Here is a 27,125-nt window from a genome sequence, read left to right as displayed (position 1 = left end):
CCCGCAGTGACTCCCAGTCTAAACTTAAAACATAACTAAAAGGAGGCACCTAATGGAGGAGGTGTAAACGTAACCAATGAAGACTTTATTTTACCATTTTTTGTATTAACAACTTATACTGTCTCTTTTTTATAGAAGACTGGGGAAGGGAAAGGAGAAGCAATGCTTGAAATCTTTTTTATTTTTCTTCTGTACAACTAAGTAGGCCTCTTTTCCTAAATGTGGTAGAAATGTGGATGGCTCTTAGACTGTGTTAAGTATAAATTGTTTTATAGGTGTTATGGGACACCAAAAAAGACCGTTAAAATTGTTAACTATGTAAACAAATGCTGGAAAGGTGGTAACAAAGTAGGCTTCTCTTCTTAAACGTGGTGGAAATGTGAAAAAGTTTATAAGCTTTGGGCAAAAGTTCATACCATTGTGTAGTTAATGTGGGGTCTTAGATTTCCAAACGAAGACTATATTTTACTATTCTCTGTATTAATAACTTATATTGTCTCTATTCTATATTTCTATCTTTATGAAAATAAAATATATATAGTAAAAAAAAGAATCCCAGGGAAGAGAAATTGCATGTGTGTTTTGCTTTGGAGATCACAGGTTGAACCATTGGTTCAATTAAATATTGTTCTTTTTCATTTTGAAGAGAAGAAGGGGACCAAATTTTGAAGAGAAGGGGACCAAATTCCCAGTTGTGCTAAGCCTTATTTGGTAGCGTAAGCAGAAATGTCTTTGCCCCTTCCCCCAAGGAGAAAATAAAATAATAATTTCTTTGTTTCTAAATTTACAACATTTGTGTAACAGAGCAATTTTGTCTGTTTATCAGAGCCAGGAAAAATGAAGTGAGCACTCTTTTGTAAGCCTCTTATAAAACTTTTGTAAGCCTCTTATAAAAAAGTGAGAGCACTTTCTGCCTCCTGAATTCAGTTCTGAGCGTCTGTCAAATGGAAAAGACAGGAGAAGCAAGGAAATATCAGATAGGAAAAAAGCAGGATGAAAGGAAGAACAGCTGTGCAAACTTTATTCTATAGAGGAGGGTTCTTTCTTAGAAAGAACTCATGGAGCACTTTTTGGAGAGCAATTGGGAGAGATGAGAAAGGTGTTTCACCAATTAGAGGAGAACTCAATAAAACAGGACAGCAGATGGAATAATGTTACCCAGAGGTATTGAAAGATAAGGAGATGTTCTGTCCTTCTGATTCTCAGAAATCATAGAATTATAGAATCATAGAATCATAGAGTTGGAAGGGGCCATACAGGCCATCTAGTCCAACCCCCTGCTCAATGCAGGATCAGCCCAGAGCATCCTAAAGCATCCAAGAAAAGTGTGTATCCAACCTTTGCTTGAAGACTGCCAGTGAGGGGGAGCTCACCACCTCCTTAGGCAGCCTATTCCACTGCTGAACTACTCTGACTGTGAAAAATCTTTTCCTGATATCTAGCCTATATCGTTGTACTTGAAGCTGAAACCCATTACTGCGTGTCCTCTCCTCTGCAGCCAACGGAAACAGCATCTTGCCCTCCTCCAAGTGACAACCTTTCAAATACTTAAAGAGGGCTATCATGTCCCCTCTCAACCTCCTTTTCTCCAGGCTGAACATTCCCAAGTCCCTCAACCTATCTTCATAGGGCTTGGTCCCTTGGCCCCAGATCATCTTCGTCGCTCTCCTCTGTACCCTTTCAATTTTATCTACGTCCTTCTTGAAGTGAGGCCTCCAGAACTGCACACAGTACTCCAGGTGTGGTCTGACCAGTGCCGAATACAATGGGACTATGACATCTTGTGATTTTGATGTGATGCCTCCGTTGATACAGCCCAAAATGGCATTCGCCTTTTTTACCGCTGCATCACACTGCCTGCTCATGTTTAGTTTACAATCCACAAGTACCCCAAGGTCTCGTTCACACACAGTGTTACCTAGAAGCGTATCCCCCATCCAGTAGTCATGCTTTTCATTTTTCTGACCCAGATGCAGAACTTTACACTTATCTTTATTAAATTGCATCTTGTTCTCATTTGCCCATTTTTCCATTGTGTTCAGATCTCGTTGAACTCTGTCTCTATCTTCCAAAGTATTTGCCATCCTTCCAATTTGGTGTCATTTGCAAACTTGATGAGTAGTCCCTCCAACCCCTCATCTAGATCAATAATAAATATGTTAAAAAGTACCGGGCCGAGCACCGAGCCCTGAGGTACCCTGCTACTCACCTCCCTCCAGTCTGATGAAACACCATTGACAACAACTCTTTGAGTGCAGTTCTCTAACCAATTCCCTATCCACCTATCTGAAAATCCAGATTGCAGTCCTTCAATTTATCCATCAGAACAACATGGGGAACCTTATCAAAAGCTTGCAGGTGTTTGCAGATCGCTCCCTTTAATATCTGCTCCATTCTCTTCCCCACAACAGAGGTCAGACTCACTGGTCTGTAGTTTCCCGGGTCATCCTTCCTCCCTTTTTTGAAGATCAGAATAACGTTTGCTCTCTTCCAGTCCTCCGGGACATCTCCAGTCCTTAAAGAGGTTCCGAAGATGATGGACAAGGGCTGTGCAAGTTCTCTGGATAGTTCTTTGAGTACTCTCGGGTGCATTTCATCCGGACCAGGGGATTTGAACTCATCCAGTGCAGCTAAATGCCTCTCAACAACCTCTCTATCTATGTTAACCTGCCACCCAGACACTATCTCTTGGCTACTGCCATCTCTAGATGTGCCTAAACCCTTTGACCTGTGGGAAAAAACAGATGTAAAATAGGCACTAAGCCTTTCTACTTTCTCTGCAACCTCCGTTAGAGTTTGTCCATCCGCACCCAACAGTGGGCCTATTACCTCCTTTACTTTACGTTTGCTCCTCACATAACTGAAAAATCTTTTCTTGTTACAATGGGCTTCCCTGGCCAATCTTAGCTCACTCTCAGCTTTGGCCTTTCTTATGATTGATCTACAGTGCCTAGTAACCTGTAGGTACTCTTCTTTAGAGCTCTGTCCTTCCCTCCATTTCCTGAACATTTTCCTTTTCTTTCTTAGTTCCTCTTGAAGTTTTCTGTTCATCCAAATAGGCTTCTTAGAGCTCCTGCAGTGTTTTCATCTTTCTGGGATAGTCATTGATTGAGCATGCAATAGCTCTTGTTTGAGTAGCGCCCACCCTTCACATGCTCCCTTCCCTTCCAGCATTCTCGTCCATGGTATGACACTCATCATGTCTCTGAGTTTATTAAAGTTTGCCCTACAAAAATCCAACATCCGCGTCTGGCTACAAGCTTCCTTGCCTCCCCATCTCAAAAGGAATTCTATGAGGACATGGTCACTTCCCCCTAGGGTCCCCACCTCCTTCACCTCATTCACCAACTCTTGCCTGTTGGTCAGTATTAAGTCCAGTATGGCTGAACCTCTTGTGGGTATCTCTACCATTTGATAAATGAAATTGTCAGCCAGGCAGTTATGGAAAATGGCTTCCAGGATCTGGCTGTAGATTGGGACTCTGGCCCACAGGAACAAGAGCTATTCCTCCAAGTCCCCTGAAGCTCAGAAGATGTTTTCACAGGACTTGCTCTTCTGTTCCCCAACCTATTAGGACAAGGAGACACATGCTGGCAATTGGGGATTCCCTACTGAGAGGAGGAGAAGCCAAAGTGTGTCAACTGGATTTGTCTCGAGAGGTATGTGTCTACCTGGCAGGAGAATCAAGGATGTTACAGGAAGGGTAGAAAGACTTGTAAAGTCCAAGGACAGTTATTCCTTCCTGCTCATTCATGTGGGAACCAGTGTGGTGTGAAGCATATGAAATGAGACTACGTCACCTTGGGGGGAAAAGTGAAGGATTTGGGAGCACAGCTTGTATTTTCATCAGTTTTTCCTGTTAATGACAGAGGCTTAGAAAGGGAAAGAAAAATTATGCAGATAAATGACTGGCTACATCATTAGTGACATCAGGAAAGGTTTCAGTTTTTAGATCATGGATCACTCTACCATGATGAGGCTCTTCTATCAGGAGATGGTTTGGACCTCACGAAGGTGGGGAAAAATTTTATTGAGAAGAGTCTTGTGGACCTGGTGAGGAGGGCTTTAAACTAAGTCCAATGGGGGAGAGAGACGTGCATTCAAAGCCTGGTTCAATGATGATAACTGTAGATGGGAACACTGCAGATTTAAAGGGGACGCCACAGATGCAGGGAACTATTAATTTACAGGAAAATTCAAAAACTAAAACCCTGGGATAGTTGTAAGAAGGATTATGTTGTCGCTACACTAATGCACAGAGTATGGGAAACAAGCAGGAAGAACTAGAAATCCTAATAAAAGAAGAGGACTATGATCTAATAGGTATTACAGAAACCTGGTGGTATAGGTTGAGATTAATTACAAAGAATTTTTGGCTAAAGAACTGGAAGAAGTTCCTGACAGAGCAGATCTTCAGTGGAACAGGCTGTCATGACCATGCCATCTTCTCCAGGGCTCCACTGGAGATTTTTAGCCAATATGCCCTGCTCTGGAATTCTCTGGAATCGATCTGCATTTCCGAGCCTTGCTTGTTGTAAGAACCATCTGTTGGAATGCAGCCTTTGAAGTCAGTCTCTGAGTGATGTGTAAATTAACCCCTTTCCTGGAATCTGCAAGATCGCCTGTTTGTTTATTTGCCTTTGTTCAAAGACAGCATCCTCTGTGCTAAAAGTAGATAGCTCCCAGAATCTGCAGCTCAACTGGAGATTTCAGATGTTGAACATTATAGCTTGAAATATATTTTTTTTCCTTTTGGTCTTTTGATAATATTGGTTGTATGACTCTCCAAATGCTTAGATTCTGTCCCTGTCTGTAATGTTTGGAAACCACTGGCCTTGGTCTTGTGCCAATCCCAGGAGTGCTAGCTGCCTGCCTGTTTTGAAAACTATGATAGTCCTGAATGTGGGAAAGCTTCTAGCCAGGATGAGAATGATGACTCTCAAGGCCTGTTATGTCTCAGGGGATCATTGTTTGTACTAAACGTGAGAATGCATAAATGGCGTGAAACCCTGATGTAGCCATGACGTGTAACTTAGTAGATTTGCCTGTGATTTAGGTAGAGTTTGCTATAGTATAAAAACACATGTATTTATGTATGCCTTTGGTCTCTGACATAAACCCCCTGCTCATGTTTACTCATCTAGCTCCTGTGTGGATTTTACAATAAAGCTTAAGTTTGGATTTTTTAAATCTCCTTGGCTTTGTCGGTTTAGTCATGGTTCATGACACAGGCTTCCTCGGCAGGTGGTGGGTTCTCCTCCTTTGGACATTTTAAAGCAGAAGCTAGACAGTCATCTGACAGGTTTTATGAACTTAGGCAGATGGTGAGTTGGGTGGGCAGGAAGGGATGGGGCAGTCTTTATCTCTTGTGGTCTTTCCTTACATATCCAAAGAATTGCCAATCGCCACTGTGGATGGTAAGCAACTTTCCTCCAGGCCCGGCTGGATTCTGGAGGTTTTTGGTGGAGGGATCACTGGGCATGAAATTGGGGTCACTGTGGGTGGGCAGGTAGTTACGAGTTCCTGCACTGTGCAGGAGGTCTAGATGACCCTGGAGGGACCTTCAAACTCTATGACTCTATGATTCTATTTGTTGAGGGGTGGATCTGGGTTTACCTGCGGGGGCAAGGAACAGTGCCACTGGGCATCCCCCTGATTTATGCTTTCTCTTCTTGTCCTTGTCTCAGCTATGTGGAGCTGGTGGTTGGGTACCTCCTGCAGCTACTGACTTCCCTGCATTGAAGGCCTTCCTCAAGCACTCCACAAGGCACTCCACCCAGAAGCTTTGCATCCCAGGCACAGCCTCTGCTGTCAGCAGCGTCCGCTCTCCAATGACTGAGAGGTTTCATCCTGGACATGGCAGTCTTCTGGCCCCCTCTGGCCTTGGACTTAGATTTCCTAGCCTGAGTGCTGCTTTGCTAGCTTCACCTGTTGGGCCTGATTCTCCACCTCATTGGCCAGACATACCCAGCCCATCAGGGTGTGAGGATTGTTTTGCATGAGAGACCATTGAAGAATCTCAGGGTTCACACTCTCTTGGAAAAATTGGACATTGGTTGCCTTGGTCCAATCCTGGACTTTACTTGCAAGGTGGCAAAACTCCCCATCGTACTAGGCCATAGGCAAGATCTGTTGCTTAAGACATTGCAGTTGTTCCTTAGCCCTCTCCTCCTAGAGAGGGTCTTCAAAGTGTTTCTGCAAAATCAAAATCCCCCAGCTTTAAGGCATCAATATTAGCCAATCTGCAGTCTCTACCTCCAGGCAGATCCCCACATACTGCACTCAAGGGTCAGCCTATAAGAAGCCAGATGGTGATGGAGCATTGCAGTTACCAAACCTCCGCGCCAGCTGAGCTAGAGGACACATAAAATTTTTAAATAAGATAGGCGAGAGGACTGCTCCTTGTGTGACTCATACTTTTTAACATATGAGCTCGTGTCGGTTGGATATTCTATCTCCTATCACTACCCTCTGTCTGCGGCCCCGAGGAAGGAATTCAGCCATTTGAGGGCCGTTCCCCATATTCCGGTGTCGGCTAGGTGGTTTGCTAGGAGCTCGTGATTTACTCTGTCAAACGCTGCCGATAGGTCTAATAGTATGAGCAGCGCTGACCCACCTCGGTCTAGCTGGCGTCGGAAGTCATCCGTCAGGGTTACTAGCGCTGTCTCTACCCCATGTCCAGGCCGGAAGCCCGACTGGATTGGGTCAAGGGCTGAAGTTTCCTCGAGGAATGCTGATATTTGGTCCGCAGCAGCCCTTTCAACTACCTTCCCCAGGAATGCTAGGTATGAAACGGGGTGATAGTTGTCAAGCTCATTTCGAGACCAGAGATGGTTTCTTGAGCAATGGCATACTACTGCCTCTTTTAATCTTTCCGGGAATTCTTGTGTTATTTCCCGGAAGGGGGCTCCTATTCTTATGTCTGTTGTTTTTAGGGGCCATGAAGGGCAGGGGTCGAGTGGGCATGTGGTTGCCTGGTTGCTGCTAGCATCTTGTCCACTTCAGTTAGTGTAAGCTGTCTGAAGTGACTCATTGTTCTCTCCAAAATGGCCAAGGGGCCTCTAGTTCACAAAGTTGGAGGGAGGTCATGGCGGAGCCTCGAAATTTTGTCTGCAAAGTGACTCGCAAATGCCTCACAGCTAATGTCCAATTGGCTATTATTTTGGCACCCTTCATCGAGGATGGTGAGGGATCGGACTATTTTGAATAATTGTGCTGGGCGTGGGTGCGCAGACGCGATGTTAGTCTAGTAAAAGTTATGTTTCACTGATTTCACCGCCATTTCATAGGTTCTTAACTGCATTCTATAAGATGTTCTCGATTCTTTGCCATGAGACTTCCGCCAAACTTGCTCTAGTCGTCTCAGTTCCCGTTTCTTCTGGCAGAGCTCCTCAGTGTACCATGGAGCCTGCTTGAGATGGGGGTGGAGAGGACGTTTGGGGGCTATCGTCAATAGCTGCCAGCATTTTGTCATGCCAGTCGCTGACCAGTCCATCTAGAGAAGTGCCGAGAGGCATTGGGTCCCGCAGAGCATTCAGGAATCCAATTGGATCCATAAGTCTCTGCGGGCGAGCTGAAATGTGCTTGGCACCCAATTGAGGGGGAGGTGGCAATCTGAGCCGGGTCTTCAGGGTACAGTGGTCCGACCATGGCATGGCAGTAGTCGTGACAGGATCCACCCTCAGCCCTGCACCAAAAATCAGGTCCAGGGTGTGACCTGCTTGGTGGGTAAGGCCAACAACAAATTGTGAGAGCCCTAGCATCACTATGGCTGATGCCAGATACAGCCCACTGCCAGAGGGCGGCAGTTCCACATGAACATTAAAGTCCCCCAGAATTAGTAGTCTAGGGAAGGAGCCCTAGTAGCCTGTAATGTCCTGGTGGCGGACGCCTCTAGCAGGGCTGGCAGGGCATCTGGAGGTACACTGGGTGTGTGGTACACCAACCAGATGGCCACACTCTCAGTTGTGCCCCATCCAAGACCCACACACACAGTTCCTGGGATTGTTAACGCAGGGAGAGCCCTGAAGGAGATGTTTTTTTGGATCAGGATTTCCACTCCTCCTCCCCGCCCCATGGTCTGTGACTGATGGAGGACAGAGAACCTGGCAGGGGCCAGCTCTTTGAGTTCTTATTTATTACATTGATTTATTTGTACCTCAGGGCTTGGGGTACCTCAGGGCTCGTTGCTCGGCCCGGTACTTTTTAACATATTTATTAATGATCTAGATGAGGGGTTGGAGGTAACACTGTGTGTGAACGAGAGCTTGGGGTACTTGTGGATTGTAAACTAAACATGAGCAGGCAGTGTGATGCAGCGGTAAAAAAGGCAAATGCCATTTTGAGCTGTATCAACAGGGGCATCAAATCAAAATCACAAGATGTCATAGTCCCATTGTATTCGGCACTGGTCAGACCACACCTGGAGTACTGTGTGCAGTTCTGGAAGCCTCACTTCAAGAAGGACATAGTTAAAATTGAAAGGGTACAGAGGAGAGCGATGAGGATGATCTGGGGCCAAGGGACCAAGCCCTATGAAGATAGGTTGAGGGACTTGGGAATGTTCAGCCTGGAGAAAAGGAGGTTGAGAGGGGACATGATAGCCCTCTTTAAGTATTTGAAAGGTTGTCACTTGGAGGAGGGCAGGATGCTGTTTCTGTTGGCTGCAGAGGAGAGGACACGCAGTAATGTGTTGAGCAGGGGGTTGGACTAGAGGGCCTGTTTGGCCCCTTCCAACTCTATGATTCTGTGATTCTGTGATTTGCTAGCATTAAAGCCCGTTGTAGCTGTCAACACAAAGGGCACTAGCATGGTGGGATGGTGGAACATCCTGTATGGAAGCTTTGTTGCCTCTGACTTGTTGAAAGAAAACATGAGAGATGAAGAGAGAGAGAGAAAGAGAGAGAAAGAAAGAAGAAGAGACAGAAATATAAACAGAAAGAGAGAGAAAGGAGAGAGACAGAATGAAAGACATAGAAGAAGAGGGAGAGAAATAAAAACGTAGAGAGGGGGGGAGATAGAGAGATAGAAAGAGTAAGAAAAAGTGAAATAAAGAAACTGAGAGATAATGAAAAGGGGGAGACAGGTATATAAAGAAAGAGAGAGAGAGAGGAGAAAGTTAGAATGGGATAGAAAGGAAAGAGACAGAGGAGACAGAGAAAAATGTAACAGAGAGAGGGAAGAAAAGAGAGAGAGAAAGGAAGAGAGAAAGAACAGGAGATAAAAAGTAAGAGTCAGATAGAGAGGTGGAAATAAACAGAGTGAGAAAGTGTGGGGGAGAAGTGAGAGAGTAAAAAAAGAGAGAGAAAGATAGATATATCGAGGTAGAGCAAGGAAATGAGAGACAAAAAGAGAGGGCAGCTCATGCCAGAAAGAGCTGCTGCGTCTGCAGCAGGGCTTGGCAGGGCTTTTTTTGGGGGGGGGGGATCTCCGCTCCTGCCCCCCCCCCCAGGGCTGAGAAGGTGTGGCGTGGTGCATGCAGAGCATGGCAGGGCTTGTCGGGTCAGGGGGAGCCGGTGGTGGACTCCACTTGGCCACAGGCAGACCTGCTCTGGAAGGGGCTGCCATGGGCCGGGAAGCTGTGGTGGGCTGTGGGAGGGCTTTTCAGCCCAGGGGGGAGCACAGCCCACCCTTCTGCCTGCATTCACCGGTGGGCCGAAAAGCCCTTGTGTGGCCTCCTGCGACCACACCTCTCCCCCAACCTGACTGGGTTACAGACACAGAGATCTGCTGCTGTCTAGGGAACAAGGCAAGTGAAAGGGCACTGAAAGGGCACTGGGATACTAGTATGGTAGAATCATAGAATCATAGAGAGTTGGAAGGGACCTCCTGGGTCATCTAGTCCAACCCCCTGCACTATGCAGGACACCCCCAAACCTGTCACTCATCCACTGTAACCTGCCACCCCTTTGAGCCTTCACAGAATCAGGAACTTCTTCTGTCAGGAACTTCTTCTGGATGTTTAGATGGAATTTCTTTGGAATTAATTTCATCCCATTGGTTCTGATCCATCCCTCTGGGGCAAGAGAGGACAATTCTGCTCCATCCTCCATATGGCACCCTTTTAAATACTTGAAGAAAGGGTAGAGAGGAGGGGGGAAAGGGAAAAAACAAAACAAATTACACCCCCACAAATCATAATTAATTTGACCTATGTATAACTATTAACCCAAATAAATTATAGAATAATAGAATCATAGTGTTGGGCCATACAGGCCATCTAGTCCAACCCCCTGCTCAACGCAGGATCAGCCCTAAACATCCTAAAGCATCCAAGAAAAGTGTGTATCCAGCCTTTGCTTGAAGACTGCCAGTGAGGGGGAGCTCACCACCTGCTTAGGCAGCCTATTCCACTGCTGAACTACTCTGACTGTGAAAAGTTTTTTTCCTGATATCCAGCCTATATCGTTGTACTTGTAGTTTAAACCCATTACTGTGCGTCATCTCCTCTGCAGCAACAGAAACAGCATCCTGCCCTCCTCCGACAACCTTTCAAATACTTAAAGAGGGCTATCATGTCCCCTCTCACGTTATCCACATCACCACACAGTTCAAATCCTCAGTACAGTGCAAAACATACCAACACCTCCTCCACCCACCTAAATCAGGAAGTTAAACAACTTAGAGATGTCAAAAAAGATTATTAGAGCCAACCCGCACTGGGGGAAAAGCATACAGAGAAAAATAATACTAACACACCAAATCTACACAGAGAAAGACGAATCTACAGGGAGGAAAACAAACAAGCTGACTCAAGTTCCTATTGTTAAGAGTGTTACATATTCAAAATAAGATGTCTATTATATTGTACTGTTTTGATGATAGTTCCAGGGAAACCACCCTGAGCATTGTCACATACAATGTTTAAGCACTGAATGGGCACTTTAGGAATCTTAGCATTTCATAGCATAACCAAAGTGGACAGTTCAACCACTACTCCATCAATCCCACCTTGTGGGACTTTCTGTCCCATAGGGACAAAGAAAACGTCCCAAACTTCTCTTACTCTTAGGTGTTGACTAAAAAGGATTACCCTGAGGAGTAGGTGGCACCAGTCAAAACCCTGACATGGGGGCTATTATTTATGGACAGCAACCTTTATTTAGCCGAAAGATAGCAGGCAAGCCTTGGAATGCCTAGCAAATCATGATACCTATTGTTATGAGCAATAATAAAATCAAAAACAAAGATTTTAACCAAGTCAGTCCAGGAAGCCAGCTGGTCAGCCAAGACAAATCGAGTCCACTGGACATCTGAATAGCGTCTACCATTTCTTGTAGTTTCTTAATCTTTACTTCTGCTTTAGCACTGTTGTTACTTAGGTTAAAACAACACATGGCTTTGAAGGAAGAGCATCCCAAGCCATGCTGCAGCAAAAGACAGTCAATCGCGGCCCTGATTTGCATCTTTTACACTCCTTACTGTCAGGGTCAGTCCCTGCTCTCTACCATGTTTCAGTTCAGTCAACCTAAGAGACTCCATCTTGGTGTGTGTTGTTCTTGCTAACTTTTCCGTGTAACCAGAATGCTTCTGCCTGTACTTTTCCTTTGATTCCCCCCTTCTTTGATCCTTGCATATTCACACTGCATAGTTTCCCCGCTGTGAAACAGTGTTGCCTAGTTCCTGTAAACATCTTATCTGCTAGCCTGGGGCGCCGGCCTGACCAAGGTCGTGCTAACTTTGGCACCTTGGGAGGAAGCCTGGGATGGCACCTGGGTGAGAGAGGACCCCTCTCCTTGGGAACAGTTCGGGTTTCGGCGGGAGAATTGTATTGATAACTGCCTGCGCTTCTGATATCGAACAGTCTTGACTGTTCAGATCTAACTTCCAAGTAAAGCTTTCTTCCTATAGAAGCCTGTTTGTGAGTTTTGTCTGCTCTTGACACTTACATCCAAATTCAAGGCATATATGGCTTGGGAGGTGTAATTCAAGCTTTTTGCTAAAGCACAGGTTAAAGCATTGATGTTGGCATTTTTAATCACTTCCCTGATTGTTCCAATTATCGAGAGTACCAAGGCAATGTATTCTCCTTTGGTAAGCAAGGAAAAATTAGAGTCACAGTCTGAAGAGAGTGGGAGTGTGGAGCGCTTAAAGCGTCCCTTGAAGTTTGGGTCGGGACTGGGCAGCACCACGGTGAGCCTCCCTATTGCACAGGGCCCCCCTGTGGCATTTGCTGGGGCAGAGGAAAGACTTGCAATTTGGGAATGCACTTCAGAGGATTCTTCAACAATGTAAGCATAGGTGGTAACTAGTACTTTACTATTAGAGTCTGGGAACCCCATATAAAAGAAAGACATTTGCCTAAACACTCTATAAACCAAGCTCCAGAGAAAGACCAAAAGTGAGTGAGGGCAATAGCTGCTTCTGAATAGGTGAACCAAATGCTTGGCACATATGAAACAAGGGAGCTCAGACACAAATGGAATGCAAATAGAACAAAATATAAATGAAGCAGAAACCTTTAAATATTTCAATCAAGGATTCAAAGAGGTTCATATGACAGTGTTTATTATTGTTGTTGTTGTTGTTGTTATTACATTTATTTCCTGCCACTCCCTAAGAGGCTCGTGGTGGGTAACAACAGTCTTCACCCCATTAAAATACCCATTAAAAGATTTTAAAAATTCCAACATGATGGAAAAACAATCTCATTCCCTCCCCCTGCTACCAGAGCAGCAGGGAGAATGGAGAGGAGTGAAGTCACTTCCAATCCCAGGGGAGGGGCGATGGCTCTAGTTCGCTGACCCCAGCCTCAACCATAGGCCTGGTGGAAGAGCTCCCTCTTGCAGGCCCTGCGGAAAGCTGGAAAATCCTGCAGGGCCCACAGTTCACCTGGGAGCTCATTCCACCAGGTAGGGGCCAGGACCGAAAAGGCTGAGGCTAGGCGTGTTTCCCTAGGGCCAGGAACGACCAAATAATTCTCACCCGCAGAGCGTAAAGCCCTGTGGGAGGCATAGGGCGACAGGCAGTTCCTCAGGTATGTGGGTCCCAACACTCAGGTATGTGGGTTTGCAGTATTGATGACTCTTACACACTTTTCTTAATAAGCCTGTACACAAAACACTTTCCACTCTGGCATATGAACCTGGATAAATGACAAACTTAAAACAATTACTAGATAAAAATACAATTACTGTAACATAAGAGGCATACAAAAATATTCCATGCCAACCCCCCTTCATGAAATAATACGCATAGTCTTCTCTACACCAAGCTGGCTTTCTATACCAAACTGGCTACCTCCTTCCCCAGCTTTTAATCTGTGGCTGGTGAAGGACAGAAAACCTGAGTGGGGACAGGTGTCCCAGGCCAACCAGAGCTGTAAAGAATCCAAATAAATAAATAAAATAAATAAATTTCACTCTCCGATGCCCAGGTCTCTGTCATGCATTCCAGGTCCACATAGGGTGGTGGTCTTATTGTGCATGAACCTGGCATTACACAGCACCACTGTTGGGGAAAGTTTGTTTTTCCTGGCGCATCCACCATCGTATCTCAATATGACAGACGAGGCGTGAATATTTCCATATTTCTCACTTGGTTTAACCTGCCTCCTCCCATTGCCATAGCTCCCACATTCCCCAGCCACTGGGATCCCAGGCGCTTGCTGGTCTCCCTATTATCCAGCCTTCCTAGTCAGACCCTCCTGACACCTTCCCACCTTCCCATCACACTGCTGACAGCCTCTCCTCCCTTGCCATCACCGGCAGTATATTGGGAAAACAGAACAAATAGAACCAAACAATTTAACAGTATCCTAATCAATTAGTAATTAGTTATTTAATCCATTAGGAAAATCCCAAACCAACAACTCTGATCTTCCTGTAATTTCAGGAGTTCTCAGGTTGAAGATTTGATTAATTAACTCTAATCTCATTCTCATTTTGCTGTTCGATCAGAGAGGGTGAGTTTCTAAATTGAGGGAGGAGGCCAATTTCCTGATGCTGTGCCCAGTCATGTTACAAGTTTAGTTCATATTTGGCCAGCCAGAAATTCTGCTGATGGATCTCTTTGCCTTGAGTGCAAATCCCTTATCGTAGGTTGAATAATGAGCTGTTGAAATTCTCCTGCAGGGAAGCCAGCACAAATGCCTCTTGGGTCTAGTGGCTAGGGGCTACCTATTGGTCCACCATAGGGTTGTCAATTGGTCCCTACTGGACTGATTGAGTTGGTAAATTGCAGGCTGGTGTTCTCTAGGTGGAGCAGTTCCACCATGGCCTCGGGGGGGGGGGGGTCTGGGCCTGATGCCAAAACTGCCTGCAAGAAAAAATTGCAGCCAGCTTGCAGCAGACAGCCCAAAATCTACACAGACATGCTCTCCTCTGACATGGCAGGTCTGGGTCGGGTCATGCTTACAATCCACAAGGCTCATGAAGACTTAACCTCCTTTCTAGATCCAGCTGTAGGACATGCAAGCATGCCTCCCGCAGTGAACATGCTGGTGAGAGGGCTGCAAACATGTCTCCAGACCCACCCATCATGCATCAGGTCTACATATTGGTGAGCATATATGACCCATCCATCAAGGCCAGGACTTGACCTGAGGACTGGCATCCCTATGCAGAAGGGAGGAACAAGAACAGCAGAAAACAGGAACCTGGTCCATGAAGAGACTGAACTCTGTGAGAAATGGGCAAGTGGAAAAGACAGGGACTCTGACTGGTACCTGGCTATTGCATTTCCTTGGATAGGGAGAGGCTTAAAATGTTAAGGGGATAAACTCAGCAAATCCCCAGTGCAGTATAGAAAATTTCAGCAGAATGTTAAACATGGATTGCGATTCACATCTTATACAACTGGTAAAATTGAAACATGCTGAAAAAACAGGAAGAAAAGGAAGCTGGAACCCTCCTCTCAATACTATTTCCTGTCAACAACCTGACCCAATTTACCAGTTGAAGGAAATTACCATTCCTGCAAGAAGAATAAGAATAAGAGTTGGTTCTTATATGCCACTTTTCTCTACCAGAAAGAATCTCTAAGTGACTTACATTTGCCTTCCCTTTCCTCTCCCCACAACAGACAGCCTGTGAGGGAGGTGAGGCTGAGAGAGCCCTTGTCATGGCCCCGTCTCCAGAGGGTGCCTCTGCACCACTGCCTGAGCTCATTCTGCCAGCTCCCTCGGAGGAAGAAGTGGAGGAGCTGGAGCAAAGCAGCAGGGTGCTGCTTAGAGAGGCAAGTCCCAATAGGGAGCCACAACCAGGTCCCAGCCAGACAAGCACCATGCCCTCTGCACCAGCATTACCTCCGCCTGCAGCAACACCCTTGAACAGCCCAGACTCATCTCCAGAGCGCAGGAGGGAATGCAGGAGGACAACGTTGGCAACACGCAGGAAAAGTGCTTGGCTTAGACTACAGCAACAGGCCAGGTGCAGCCACTTGGTGTGACAGCTCAGCTTGTTCTTAAGCACAGCAGAAGTGCTTCCCAGTGTGGCGTCAACCTTGTGCACATGTCCACCCGTTGCCTTGACTGGTTTCCTGCTATCCGACGCTTCAGCGAAGCTCCTTTTGACTGATTCCCGGCTTGACCTTGATAAAGATAAACGACAACTCTTTCGGTTCTCCTTTGGACTTCGTCAGCTAACAATTCCTGATAAGACCCGGACTGGACTTTTGACTACTCTCTGGTACGCGCTTTGAACTTGCCTGACTCGGTAACCATGCTTGCCCTTGCACTAGCCCTGCATGTGCCCGGCTAGGGCAGTACAGCCCTGATATTACTGAGGAAGAAGAGTTGGTTCTTATATGCCGCTTTTCTCTACACGAAGGAGTCTCAAAGCGGCTTACAATCGCCTTCTCTTTCCTCTCCCCACAACAGACACCCTGTGAGGTAGGTGAGGTTGAGGGAGCCTTTATATTACTGCTCGGTCAGAACAGCTTTGTCAGTGCTGTGACTAGCCCAAGGTCACCCAGCTGGCTAAATGTGAGGGTGGGGAGCGGGGAATCAAATCCAGCTCACCAGATTAGAAGTCCATGCTCCTAACCATTGCACCAAGAACCTTTTCAGAAATCCTTGAGCTTTCCTCGGTTTCCACAGCGAGTCTTTTCTCTTGAGAATGATGGATTTAAGGCCAATTGGGTGTGCTCATATTTTTATCTGTCATGAGCAGCAAGATGACAGATTCATTTCCCCACTCTCTCCCCAACTCGTCCCTGCATTTCATGGATGGTTCTTTGCTGCTGACTGGGCCTTCCTTGTCCTCTACTGTAGTTGCTGCAGATGATGTGATTCAAGAAAGCTCGTATCACGTCATTGCACTCAGAGATCGTCTCTTGCCCAAACTAATTTTTACCCACCATGACTCTTTATTCAAAGCTGGACTAATACCAAAGTCCTGGGAGAGAGGCTGCCTTTTTCGAAAACATTCATGTTTCATTGGTCAGGTTTATGCCCTTGCCTTAGGTTTCAGCCCGTGAATGAGGTACTCAAGAAGTCAGAAAGCAGTGAGAGATAATTCTATGTGGGCACCAAGGTTCCCAACATGGCCCTGGCAATCACTGGGAGAGGAGGGCAGAGTTGGAGGAGCTGGGTGGGACGAGGGGGGACTGATCTCTGTCATATAGAGATCAGTTGTCCAATCAGGTTCAATCATCGTACTTAGGAGTTGGCAAGCCTAGATTTCCATCAGCCAGAAGCTTTCGTTAGCTCTTTTTCCAACCCAATAAATTTCTGTACACAGAAATCCCCCTGCCTACCAATTGTTGCTCTATCCCCTTGGCTTTGGGAGAGCTTTCTGTTCATATATAACTCAGGTGTGATTACATTTCGTAGAGCTACGATGGTTAGTCTGTGGCAAAAATTCTATTTGAAAATGCCATAAGGCTTGATTTAACTGTCACATGGGGAGGCAAGAAGAACGTTGCCAAGTGATCCTGCATGCACCAAAATATGTTCTAAGATGTGCTGCTATGTGTCCAATGGGGTTACATATCCAACATTGTTTGTGTTTGTATCCTGTTTGTGTTATGATTGTTTATTGTTATACTGTGTTGTGTTTGGTTGCAATTGTTGGTTATTGGTGTACATGTTCTACAGACTGTTTTATGTATGGTTCTCTGTTATAATGTAAACCGCCCTGAGCCTCCGGGGAGGGCGGTATAAAAGTATGATAAATAAAATAAATAAATAAACATTGGTCTGCTGGCACACCTGAGCACCTGGCATTTTAAGTGCCATGAGAGACTGGTGAGATGAGACCCAGAGCATGTGAAAAACCTCAAGGGTACAGAGGCCGGCTTGAGCCTACAATTCCCTCCACATAGTGGGGGAGCTGCGCGTTTTGCCTTTCTGAGACAATGTTGAATGTGTTGGTATTCCATCGGTCTTAATTTTATGTTGTGTGCCCATGTATCTGACACCTCGTACATATTGCACAAGCACCACATACTCCAATCATGTGTAATATATTCACAATAGGCCTCCCATTTATCTGCCTGGGGAAGAGAATGACTAATTCCCAACCTATATTTCCTGCCTCTCAAGAATTGAGGAGTAAAAAACAACCTCCACATAATGGTGCTCTAGGAACTTCCCTTGATCTTCATGGTGAAAACCACAGAGACTAGGGGAGCCAGTTTAGAGTGCACCCAGAAGAGGCATCACATACCCCACTCCTCAAGCTCCATGCTCCCCATAAACTTCACCAAAATCTCTCAGCAATTGCTAAGACTGTGTTGGGAACTCTATCCTACAATAAGGCTAAGGTACATTGAATCTGACAATCCAGTAAAGTTGTGACTCTGCTGCAATAGTGGTCAACATGTTGCCTTGTTGCAAGGCTGCCATTCCTACAAATAGAAAACCTCTTGAAAGCTCATTTAAAATTGGGAGCAAATTACCTGGGCTGAGAGAACCCGGCCATTTGCAAGCAGCGTAAACTGCATTTTCCAGTTCTGCTCTTTGTGTGAGGCTAAGAGGCAGGTGCTCAAAAAAGTTCTGAACATGCAGCAGTGTCAGAATTCTAGACTTGTAGAAAACTTCTATTTTGGAAAGTTTCTTTATTCTCAAGCAAAAGCGTCCAACATCAGGAAATAGGCAGAACTGGGGTTACAAGCAGGGAATCACAAATATAATCTAAACACCGCCCGCGGCGCCACGGGCACCGCGGACTAAATAATTCGCTAAGGGGTAATGAGGCGGGATCTGTCCGTGATGAGGAAGGGTCCGGATTGGACCCTTCCTCTGGACAGACAATCAGAGGGACTAATCGGCAGGCGCTTTGCGCCTGCCGATTGGTCCCTCTGATTCCCAGCCCCAGCAACTGCGAGTCGCGCACAGCGCGGCTCACAGTTGCTCCAAGCCTGATGCGGCGAGAGATGCGAAGCGCCTCTCGCCGCATCAGGCCGCTACCCGAGGGAGCCCCTGGCGGGAGCAGCGCACCTACCAGGGGCTCCCTCCCCGGCGGCCTGACGTGGCGAGAGGTGCAAAGCGCCTCTCGCCGCTTCAGGCCGCCACCAGACAGAGCCCCCGGCAGCCTCCACAGCCGCCGCGGGCCTCCCTGCCGCCGCCGCGGACAGCCGCTCCCCGCGCACGGAGCCGCCGCAGACAGCCGTCGCCGCGGGACACCATGCTGGGTAAGTTCCTAGTGCCCGCTGTATCCCTCTTACAGCAGGCTATCTTTCTAGTAAATAAATAAAGGTAAAGGTATCCCCTGTGCAAGCACCGAGTCATGTCTGACCCTTGGGGTGATGCCCTCCAGCGTTTTCATGGCAGACTCAATACGGGGTGGTTTGCCAGTGCCTTCCCCAATAAATAAATAAATATATCTAAAACACTAGTAATTAAGCCCACTGCAGTTTAAATACAGCGGGCGCTAGCGGGCCTACGGAGTTTGTCTGGGCGGCTGTGTGGCTTGGCGGCGGCCGGGCGCGTAGCGGAGGCCATGGATGGGCCGGCCTGAGACCCTCCCCCATTGGCTGGCGGCTCACCAAGGTCTCCCACCGGCGCGGGCCCTACCTGATTCTGTCAGACGAGGGGTCGGGCGGGGTCGCGGAGCGGGCAGAGGACAAGGAGCGGCGGCCATTGAAGATCCTGCTGCTGGTCGCCGGGGAGAGCAGCAAGTCCACCTTCGTGAAGGACACGCGGCGGCGGCCATTGGGGGCGGCTCGGCCAGTGCCGGCAGCTGGTGGAGCCTGGGCGGCCAGCGGGGCGCGCGAAGCAGTTGGCATGGTTGTCGCGGCTGGCGTCGCGGCCACTGGGGCGGAGGAAAGCGGCGGCGGCTCGGCCGCTGTAGCGGATGTCACTTGAGCCTGTGCCGCGACGGCGGGTAGAAGGAATCTGCGTGGGGCGGTGGCAAGGCAGCTGGGGTTGGCGCCGGGGTTGACCAATCCGTGCGGCTTGCAATTGTTCCTTGCCGTCGGACTGACAATCGAAGGACCCAATTGGCAGGTGTTTTGCGCCTGCCGATTGGCCCCTTTGATTGTCAGTCCGGGGGAAGGGGCCTATCGGCACCCTTCCTCATCCTGGACAGGGCCCGCCCTCGGGGCCCTGACTGCTTTATTTAATCCGCTCCGCTCGGAGCAGTTAAAGATAAGAACATCCCCTCCCCTTCCTCCCCTGGGGATGACTTGGGTTTCAGGATGAGACAAAATGTTCAGCTCATCAGGGTGCCAGGCACAGGGCAAGCAAACTAAGGCAAAGGGAGTCCAGCCTCCCCACTGCATGTTGTGGGAAGCAGAGGCAATAACGAAGTACAGGGCCTTGAGGAGTGAGAGGAGCCAGCATAGCATAGACCAGACAAAATGGACAGCTTCATACACCAGTCACTGAAACCAATTAAACTCATGGCAGAAAACCTGGGATTCTGACACAGAGTTAACAAACAGCTACCATCTGCTGACTCAATGGCAGAAGCCCAAGCATATCCCAGGCTAAGGATCCTGCCTGAGTAGCCATTTTGACAGCCTGATGCTAATGGGGAAAAAACAGTATCTCGGCAGAACAGAGATTTTCTTGACGCCAGGGATGCTGCAAGAACCCACAAAGTCACACTTCTGATGCAGAGACCATTGTTCTGTGGCGGCCAGCAATGATCTCAAACTTTCCTTAGGCCTGGTTGTATATGGTTTACTGAGTAAGATCATGTGAGAGCTTGGGAAAGCTGGTAAGTGAATGGTGGTGTACAGATGCATGTACACCACGAATGGAGCAATGGGAAAGTGGAAAAATAAAAAGAGAGATTGTGAGCCGGGGCACAGAGGATGGGAAGGGAAGGGAGCCCTGACCCACCAAGGACTGCAAACCTGTTCTCATGCATATTCTCTTTTCCTGTCAGCCATATCACGTATAACTTTTCTATTTGTATAGCCATATAACTTTCTAAACGAATGCTTTGTGCTCTATTTACTTCACTCTGTAAGCATCCTGCTTCCTCACAAGAACACAAGCACCTTTCCCAACTTGAAAGCAACCTTTGTTTTTCATCAGAATACCAAGGGAAGAAATATATATCCTGAGTTGCTTATGTCTGTTTGCCAAGCACAGTTTTCTGAAAGTCTCACCACCTACCTGCCAGAATATGCTGTCAATTGTGTTTCCCAGAAAACCATCCCGCCCTTCTGATGAAACCAGTTTTGGTCCAAGGATTGTCATGAATTCATCAAAATCAACTTGACCATCTCCTGGAAAGGAAGAAAAAAGAATGAGTAATAATAACTTTGTTGATAGCTAACTGGAAGATGATTTATTTACATAAAGACATGGAGAGGGGAGAACAGGGTCTCTTATGATAACGTAAGTTAAGACAGCATCAGAATTCAGTTTTTAAAAAAAATAAAGTCTCTTTAAGTCTCTTCATAGAATGCCTACAACTCAAATCCAATTGAACTTCATCAGAAATAAAATGGGCTTCCAGCATTTCCTTTAAAAAGAAAAGCACCCAATCAGAGTCCACTGAATAGTCGAAGTATATTAAATTTGCCTGGATTTTGTTAATAGAATTTTTGTAGAACAAGATTGTGGTAAATGGTTTCCTTCCCATCTCAGAATGGTGACGTAAACCCTGGGATCAAGCAAAAATGGCTAAAAGGAGTAAATAAAACTAATCAATGTTAATAAACAACTGGAAGCATTCTTGTTGAGCCAGCAAACTTTAATTTTATAAATTATTTGAATATTATTTAATTTAGGATGTGCTCAATTGTGTGAATATTGTCATCTGTGTATTAGAATAATGGAATAATAGAGTTGGAAGGGACCTCCTGGCCCATCTAGTTCACCTCTTTCACTATGCAGGACACTCACAACCCTGCTACACTCTGTAACCTGCCACCTCCTCAAAATTTCACAAAATCAACCTCTCCATCAGATGGCTATCTGGCCTCTGTTTAAAAATTTCCAAAGATGGAGAACTCAGCACTTCCTGAGGAAGCCTGTTCCACTGAGAAGCTGTTCTGTCAGGAACTTCTTCCGGATGCAAGAATTAATAGAAAAAATCGGCCAAATGACTGAGAAAATAGTGGATACAAACAGAAAAGTGGGAAAGATAGACCAAGACCTTGGCAATATTAAGAAGGAAAGAGCAAAGGTTACAGATATGGAGCAGGACATTAAGCAGATTGTAGAGGATTTTAAAGCTATAAATGACAAACTAAACCAACTGAAAGAACATATTGAGGATTTGGAAGAAGGTTGACAATGAAAGATTGATGCTAGAAATTAAACAGAAGGAAAAATTAGAGCCCTGGAAGAGACAGAAAATGAAGATATTCATGGCAAGATCACTCAGCTTTTGGCCCAGAAGTTAACCAAAGAAGAGAAAGATTTTGACATTGAGATTGATGAGATTTTCGAGTGAAGTCTAGAGTGGTGAAAGAGAAAAATTTACCAAGGGATATTTTGGTTAGGTTTACTTGAAAGTCAATGAGAGATACTGTTATTCATGCTCATTAATAAGTATCCCCTCTAATCCCTCATCCAAATCACTTATAAATATGTTGAACAACACAGGCCCCAGGACAGACCCTTGGGGTACTCCACTTGTCACTCTTCTCCAAGGAGATGCTGCAGCATTAACAAGTATCCTCTGGGTACGATTTGTCAACCAGTTATTGATCCACCTGACAGAATTAGGATCCATACCACATTTTATCGACTTGTGAACAAGAATATCTTGTGGAACCTTATCAGAAGCTTTACTGAAATCCAGATAAACTATGTCCACGGCATTCCCCTGATCCAGCAAGGTAGCCACTTACTCGAAAACAGAGATACGGTTGGTCTGACATGACTTGTTCTTGCGAAACCCATGCTGAGTTACATGTATCAACCAGGCTCATGCCCATGAGAACTCCATGAGTGGGGCCTTCCCAGTCCTGAGTAATTTGCTGCCCCACTCCTATTGAACCTTCTCCCACTGCTATATCTCCCTTCGCTCAGAATCATTGGAATTTGTGTCCTGGTGAAGCCCCACCCCAAGGCCTGTTCCCCTGTCCATCTGCAGAACTTCCACCCACTGCCAGCCAGTGGTAGCAGAGGACAGTTATAAGGGTGCAGTCGGGCCAACCGATTCTTACCTAATCTAATCTAACTATAATTAGCTAACTAAAGTACCCCCGCCCTGATTTCCACCCTAACCAAGCCTTCCCTCTACCCTCCCCCACTATCTAACAGCTAATTACAACAGATTCTATCCACTGGGATCTCGCTCCTTGGCGACTCTCCACAGCTACCCAACAGAGGCAGTTCTAGTCTACCAAGCTAATTAAAGAAAGGGGAAGAGAAAAAGGAACACCCCCAATCCCTCTTGGGGGCCAGGAGGTAGGGACAGCACTGAATCAGTGACGACATCTCCCTCTGTTGTTGATCAGTCTCGCTCCAGGTCTCCCAACCTCCAGTAGATGGCACTGGAGTCCCAGTCTGAACTGGTTGCAATAGCTGAGATCAAAGTCTGAATGGGAGAGATTCTTCCCTCCATTCCTGGTCTGGTGCTCCAAGAGCAAAGCTGAGTTAAAGCACCCCACCATCTATCTAGGCAAGACACCCCTCTCGCCCTACACCGTTCTTTACCATTACCAGGCGCTTTCCCAGACTGTTGCTCCTTCCTCAATCCACAGCAGTCCTTCACACTTCCTCAAATCCACTCTATGGCTTCGGCCCCACCCCAACAGCACTCTGCCACCCCACTAGTCAGTGTGATGGAGCTACACAGAAAACCGCCAAAGAGCTCTCTTCTTCTCAGCCCTGCCCATGCTCTGCCACTGCATGAGTCAGCGGTTTGGGGTCCACTAAAGAAAGTGCAGAAGAGCCAGGCTCCTAAGCTCTTCCCCTCAAAGCAGATTCAAAGCAGATGTCAGGGGGGCCCATTCATCTGAAGCAAGAGTAAGGGGGGGGGAGCAAGGGTTCTGGGATACTCACCCATTGTAACTGCTCTTCCTCACAACCAATCTCCACTTGTGTCTCTGCCACCTCATCCCATACACCGGAGGCTTCTCCCAGCCTTCCAGACACCTGGCCGAGGATAGAACCGTGGCAGGTCTCTCTCTTTTGCTTCCTTCGTCCCAAGTACCCGCTTCCACCTTCGTCCCTCTCCATGTCAGCTGTTCAGCCACTTTCCTCAGCTCCAGCCCCCTTTCAAAGGGGCAAGAAAGTTCTTGGAGCTGCATCCCTTTGTGTTATCCGCGCAGTACATTAATGCTCCGAGACCCGGTGCAATATATTCCCCGAGGACCGAGAAAATGCATCAAGAAGAGCATCAATCTGAGCCTTAAGGGCAAAATGGTCTTACTTTGGCACCCTAATCGTACTGGGAAATTTTGATTCCCTTGAAGTCCCCCAGAACCAATAGCCTGGGGATCTGCAAGGTCCACCCTGCTACCAGCTTCAGGAAATGTGATGGGGCATTTTTTTCCATGTTCGGTGGTCAGTACAAACTCTCCACCATATCCCACACAAGGCCAAGGGTCTCAATTTCTGGGATCATTGGAATGGGCTGCCCCCGACTCCCTCCCCAAAAGATTTGCCAGTTGTTTGGAAGCAGTGACATTCTGTCTCAGGTAAAGTAGTCTGAAATTCAACTCCTTCAAGATGGAGGTCCTGTGGTTTGGTAGGAAGGGAACAGATTGGGAAGGGTTATTACTCACGCTGGACGGGGTACAACTGGAGACCTTTCACTTGGCCAGGAACTTGGATGTGATTCTGGATGTCTCCCTTTCAGTGGAGGCACAGGTCACAAGAGCAGCCCAGCTGGTGTTTTTCCAGCTGTGCCAGACACAGCTACTAGTTCCCTATCTGTCCTGAGGCCACAGTGATCCAATCAATGGTCATCTCCAGACTAGATTTATGTAACTCGCTTTATGTGGTCCGTCCCCTAAGCTTGATCTGGAAAACAAAGCTGCCAGGGTCCTCACTGGCACACCATGGAGAGTCCAAACCCAGCTGGTGCTGAGGCAGCTGCATTGATTACCAGTTGAATACCAGATCAGGTTTAAGGTTATGGTTTTGACTTTTTAGGCCATTAGTGGTGTGGGACCAAGTTATTTGAGGGACTGTCTTATTTCCCATGATCCCTGCAGGGCATTACACTCTGTGGATGTGAATAGGTTGGAAACCACTAGGGCCTTTTTGGCCTTTGTCCCTGCCTGGTGGAATAAGCATAGAAATAAATAGATGATGATGAAGACAGACAGACAGACAGACAGACAGACAGACAGACAGATAAAGAGGAACCAAACTCACCATCCATGTCAAGGCGTTGCATGATAATTGCTAATTCCACTTCACTAGGCATATAGCCCAAAGAGCGCATAGCCATCCCCAGTTCCTGTTTCGAGATGAAGCCATTGCCGTCACGATCCAGCACTCGAAAAGCTTCACGAATCTCTGCACATAAAAGGATTGTTTTCTTTAGTACATCAACATATTTATAAATGATTTGGGTGAGGGATTAGAGTGGGTACTTATTAAATTTGCAGATGATACTAAACTGGGAGGGGTAGCAAACACAACCGAAGACAGCAACAGAATACAGGATGATCTTGATAGGCTCGAGAAGTGGGCTAAACTGAATAAAATGAAGTTCAATAGGGACAAATGTAAAGTTCTGCATTGAGGTAGGAAAAACCAAATACACCAATATAGGATGGGGGAGACTTGTCTTGGCAGTAGCATGTGTGAAAAGGATCTAGGAGTCTTAGTAGACCACACATTGAACATGAGTCAGCAGTGTGACTCAGTGGCTAAAAAGGCAAATGGGATGGAGGAGACTTGTCTAGGCAAAAACATGTAGCGGGACAGGATCCCAGGGTTCATGACAGTAAACACTGATGAAATTACTCCCCAATGCCCTCTCCACACTCTCCTCAAACTGGCTCAGTGGTATTCGACAGAGCTTTGTGAGGGGAAGAGGGAAGTGTGTTGGCTAGAGTAGATGTAGGGGGACTCACAATGGCCTATTATGCACGGCCGCTGAAACGGCGGCATGGAGAACGAGGAGGAGGAAGAAGCGAAGCAAACTGCTTAGGCACAGGATGGAATGCAACGGTGGCAAAACCCAGAGTATCCGATTATGCACGCGGCTACTCTGGAGCCGCTTCTGGTTGTGCCCTGGTCCCGGGAAGCTCCACTTTCTTCCAAATCTCGCTAACGCGGCTTTTTTGACGGCATACATTGACTCTGCGCCCGGTTGCCGCCTGCAGCGTGCATAATGGGTGATTTTAGCCGTCGCCATTCCACCCTGAATGCGGCCCTTCCACTCCGTGCATAATAGGCCAATGAGGCTACAAGACCATCATACTGCACACTTCTGGGGGTGTATGAAATGGCAGTGAAAATGGCTAAATGGGTAACGGGCAAAGTTTAGTCTGCCCACGAAGACTTATGGAATCTGATGGATTCCAGAATGCTCTTCAGGTCCCGTTGCCCTCCGGCATCTCAAAGGAGACCTTGGTGAAGGACTGGCAGTCCTGCCTGTTGGCCACCAGCGACAAGATTGCTCCAGAGTGTCCTCTTTGCCTTTGCCTCAAAAAAGCTCCTTGGTTCTCCTTGGAGCTTCAGGAGAGGAAGAGGGAGGTTAGACACCTAGAGCGAGTGTTGCAGAAGATTCGTAACAAAGTGACAAGGATATCTCATTGCGCGCTTATGTGGCCATATAACATGGCAGTGAAAGTTGTGAAACGAGAGTATTTCACTATGGAAATCATGTCCACTAGCTCTCGCCCGGCACAATTGTTTAGGGTAGTTCACTCAAATAGTAGTGAATTGGAATTAGGCTGTGAGGCTTTAGTGAGCTTTTTTGCAGATAAAGTCTCGTTGCTCTGCCATGACCTTACTGCCACAGTTGATACAGATTGCAAACTGGAGGCTCCATGGCCATCAAGGGGGATTAGGTTTGGTGGCTTCAGGTGGCTCTCTTTATCTGAAGTGGACAAATTGTTGGGATCAGTGAGGGCAACCACTTGCCCCCTTGATCCCTGTCCGTCGTGGTTGGTCAAATCGGGCGACCAGTGGATAGCCGTTCCTATGAGAGATATTGTCAACCTCTCCCTTACATCAGGTGTTTCCTCAGAGGCTCAAGGCAGCCATGGTTCGTCCTCTTCTGAAGAAACCATTGCTGGATCTGCAGGTCACAGGCCGCTACTGCTTGGTATCACATCTTGCGTTGTTGGGTAAGTTAGTTGAAAGGGCTGCTGTGGACCATCTCCTGGCATTTTTTGATAAAATTAAGGCCCTGGATCCACACCAGTCTGGCTTCTGTCCTAGCCACTGGGTGGAGACGGTGTTGGTCGCCTTGATGGAGGATCTCCAGTGCCAACTGGATAGAGACAGGTCCATCATTTTCCTATTGTTTGATCTTTTGGTCGCAATTGATGTGGTCAGCCATGAGATATTGCTACACCACCTAGCTGACACAGGGATTGGAGGTATCGCCCTGGAGTGGCTAACCTCCTCTCTTGAGAACATATCACAGAGGGTGGAGACTTATTGGATCCCTTTGCACTCCCTTGTGCAGTATCCAAGGGGGCACTACTATCCCCTAACCGTTTAAACATCTTTATGCATCCTCTGGCCCAGTTGATAAGGAGCTATGGGCTAGGATGTTATCAGTATGCAGATGACACCCAGCTCTATCTCTTGATAGACGACCAACTGGATCTCCCCCCAGAAACACTCGCCGGTTGTTTGGAAGTAT

The 27,125-nt window shown here is 46.9% G+C and overlaps 1 protein-coding gene across 4 annotated transcripts in view; it reads right to left on the bottom strand.

The window, feature by feature from the left end:
• Window positions 1-27,125, bottom strand: part of LOC143824183 (uncharacterized) — a 264,423-nt gene that overhangs the window by 35,092 nt on the left and 202,206 nt on the right. For all 4 annotated transcript variants that reach the window (XR_013226721.1, XR_013226722.1, XR_013226724.1 and 1 more), the window contains 2 exons: window positions 24,674-24,817; window positions 20,507-20,619 (listed from right to left, as the gene is read on the bottom strand). The gene's annotated coding sequence lies outside the window, so the exon portion shown is untranslated. The remainder of the gene's footprint in view (window positions 1-20,506; window positions 20,620-24,673; window positions 24,818-27,125) is intronic.

Source organism: Paroedura picta, chromosome 15, assembly GCF_049243985.1.
Source record: "Paroedura picta isolate Pp20150507F chromosome 15, Ppicta_v3.0, whole genome shotgun sequence".
Taxonomy (NCBI): domain Eukaryota; kingdom Metazoa; phylum Chordata; class Lepidosauria; order Squamata; family Gekkonidae; genus Paroedura; species Paroedura picta.
Note: the sequence above shows the minus strand (reverse complement) of the source record. Positions and strands in the feature narration are given on the sequence as shown.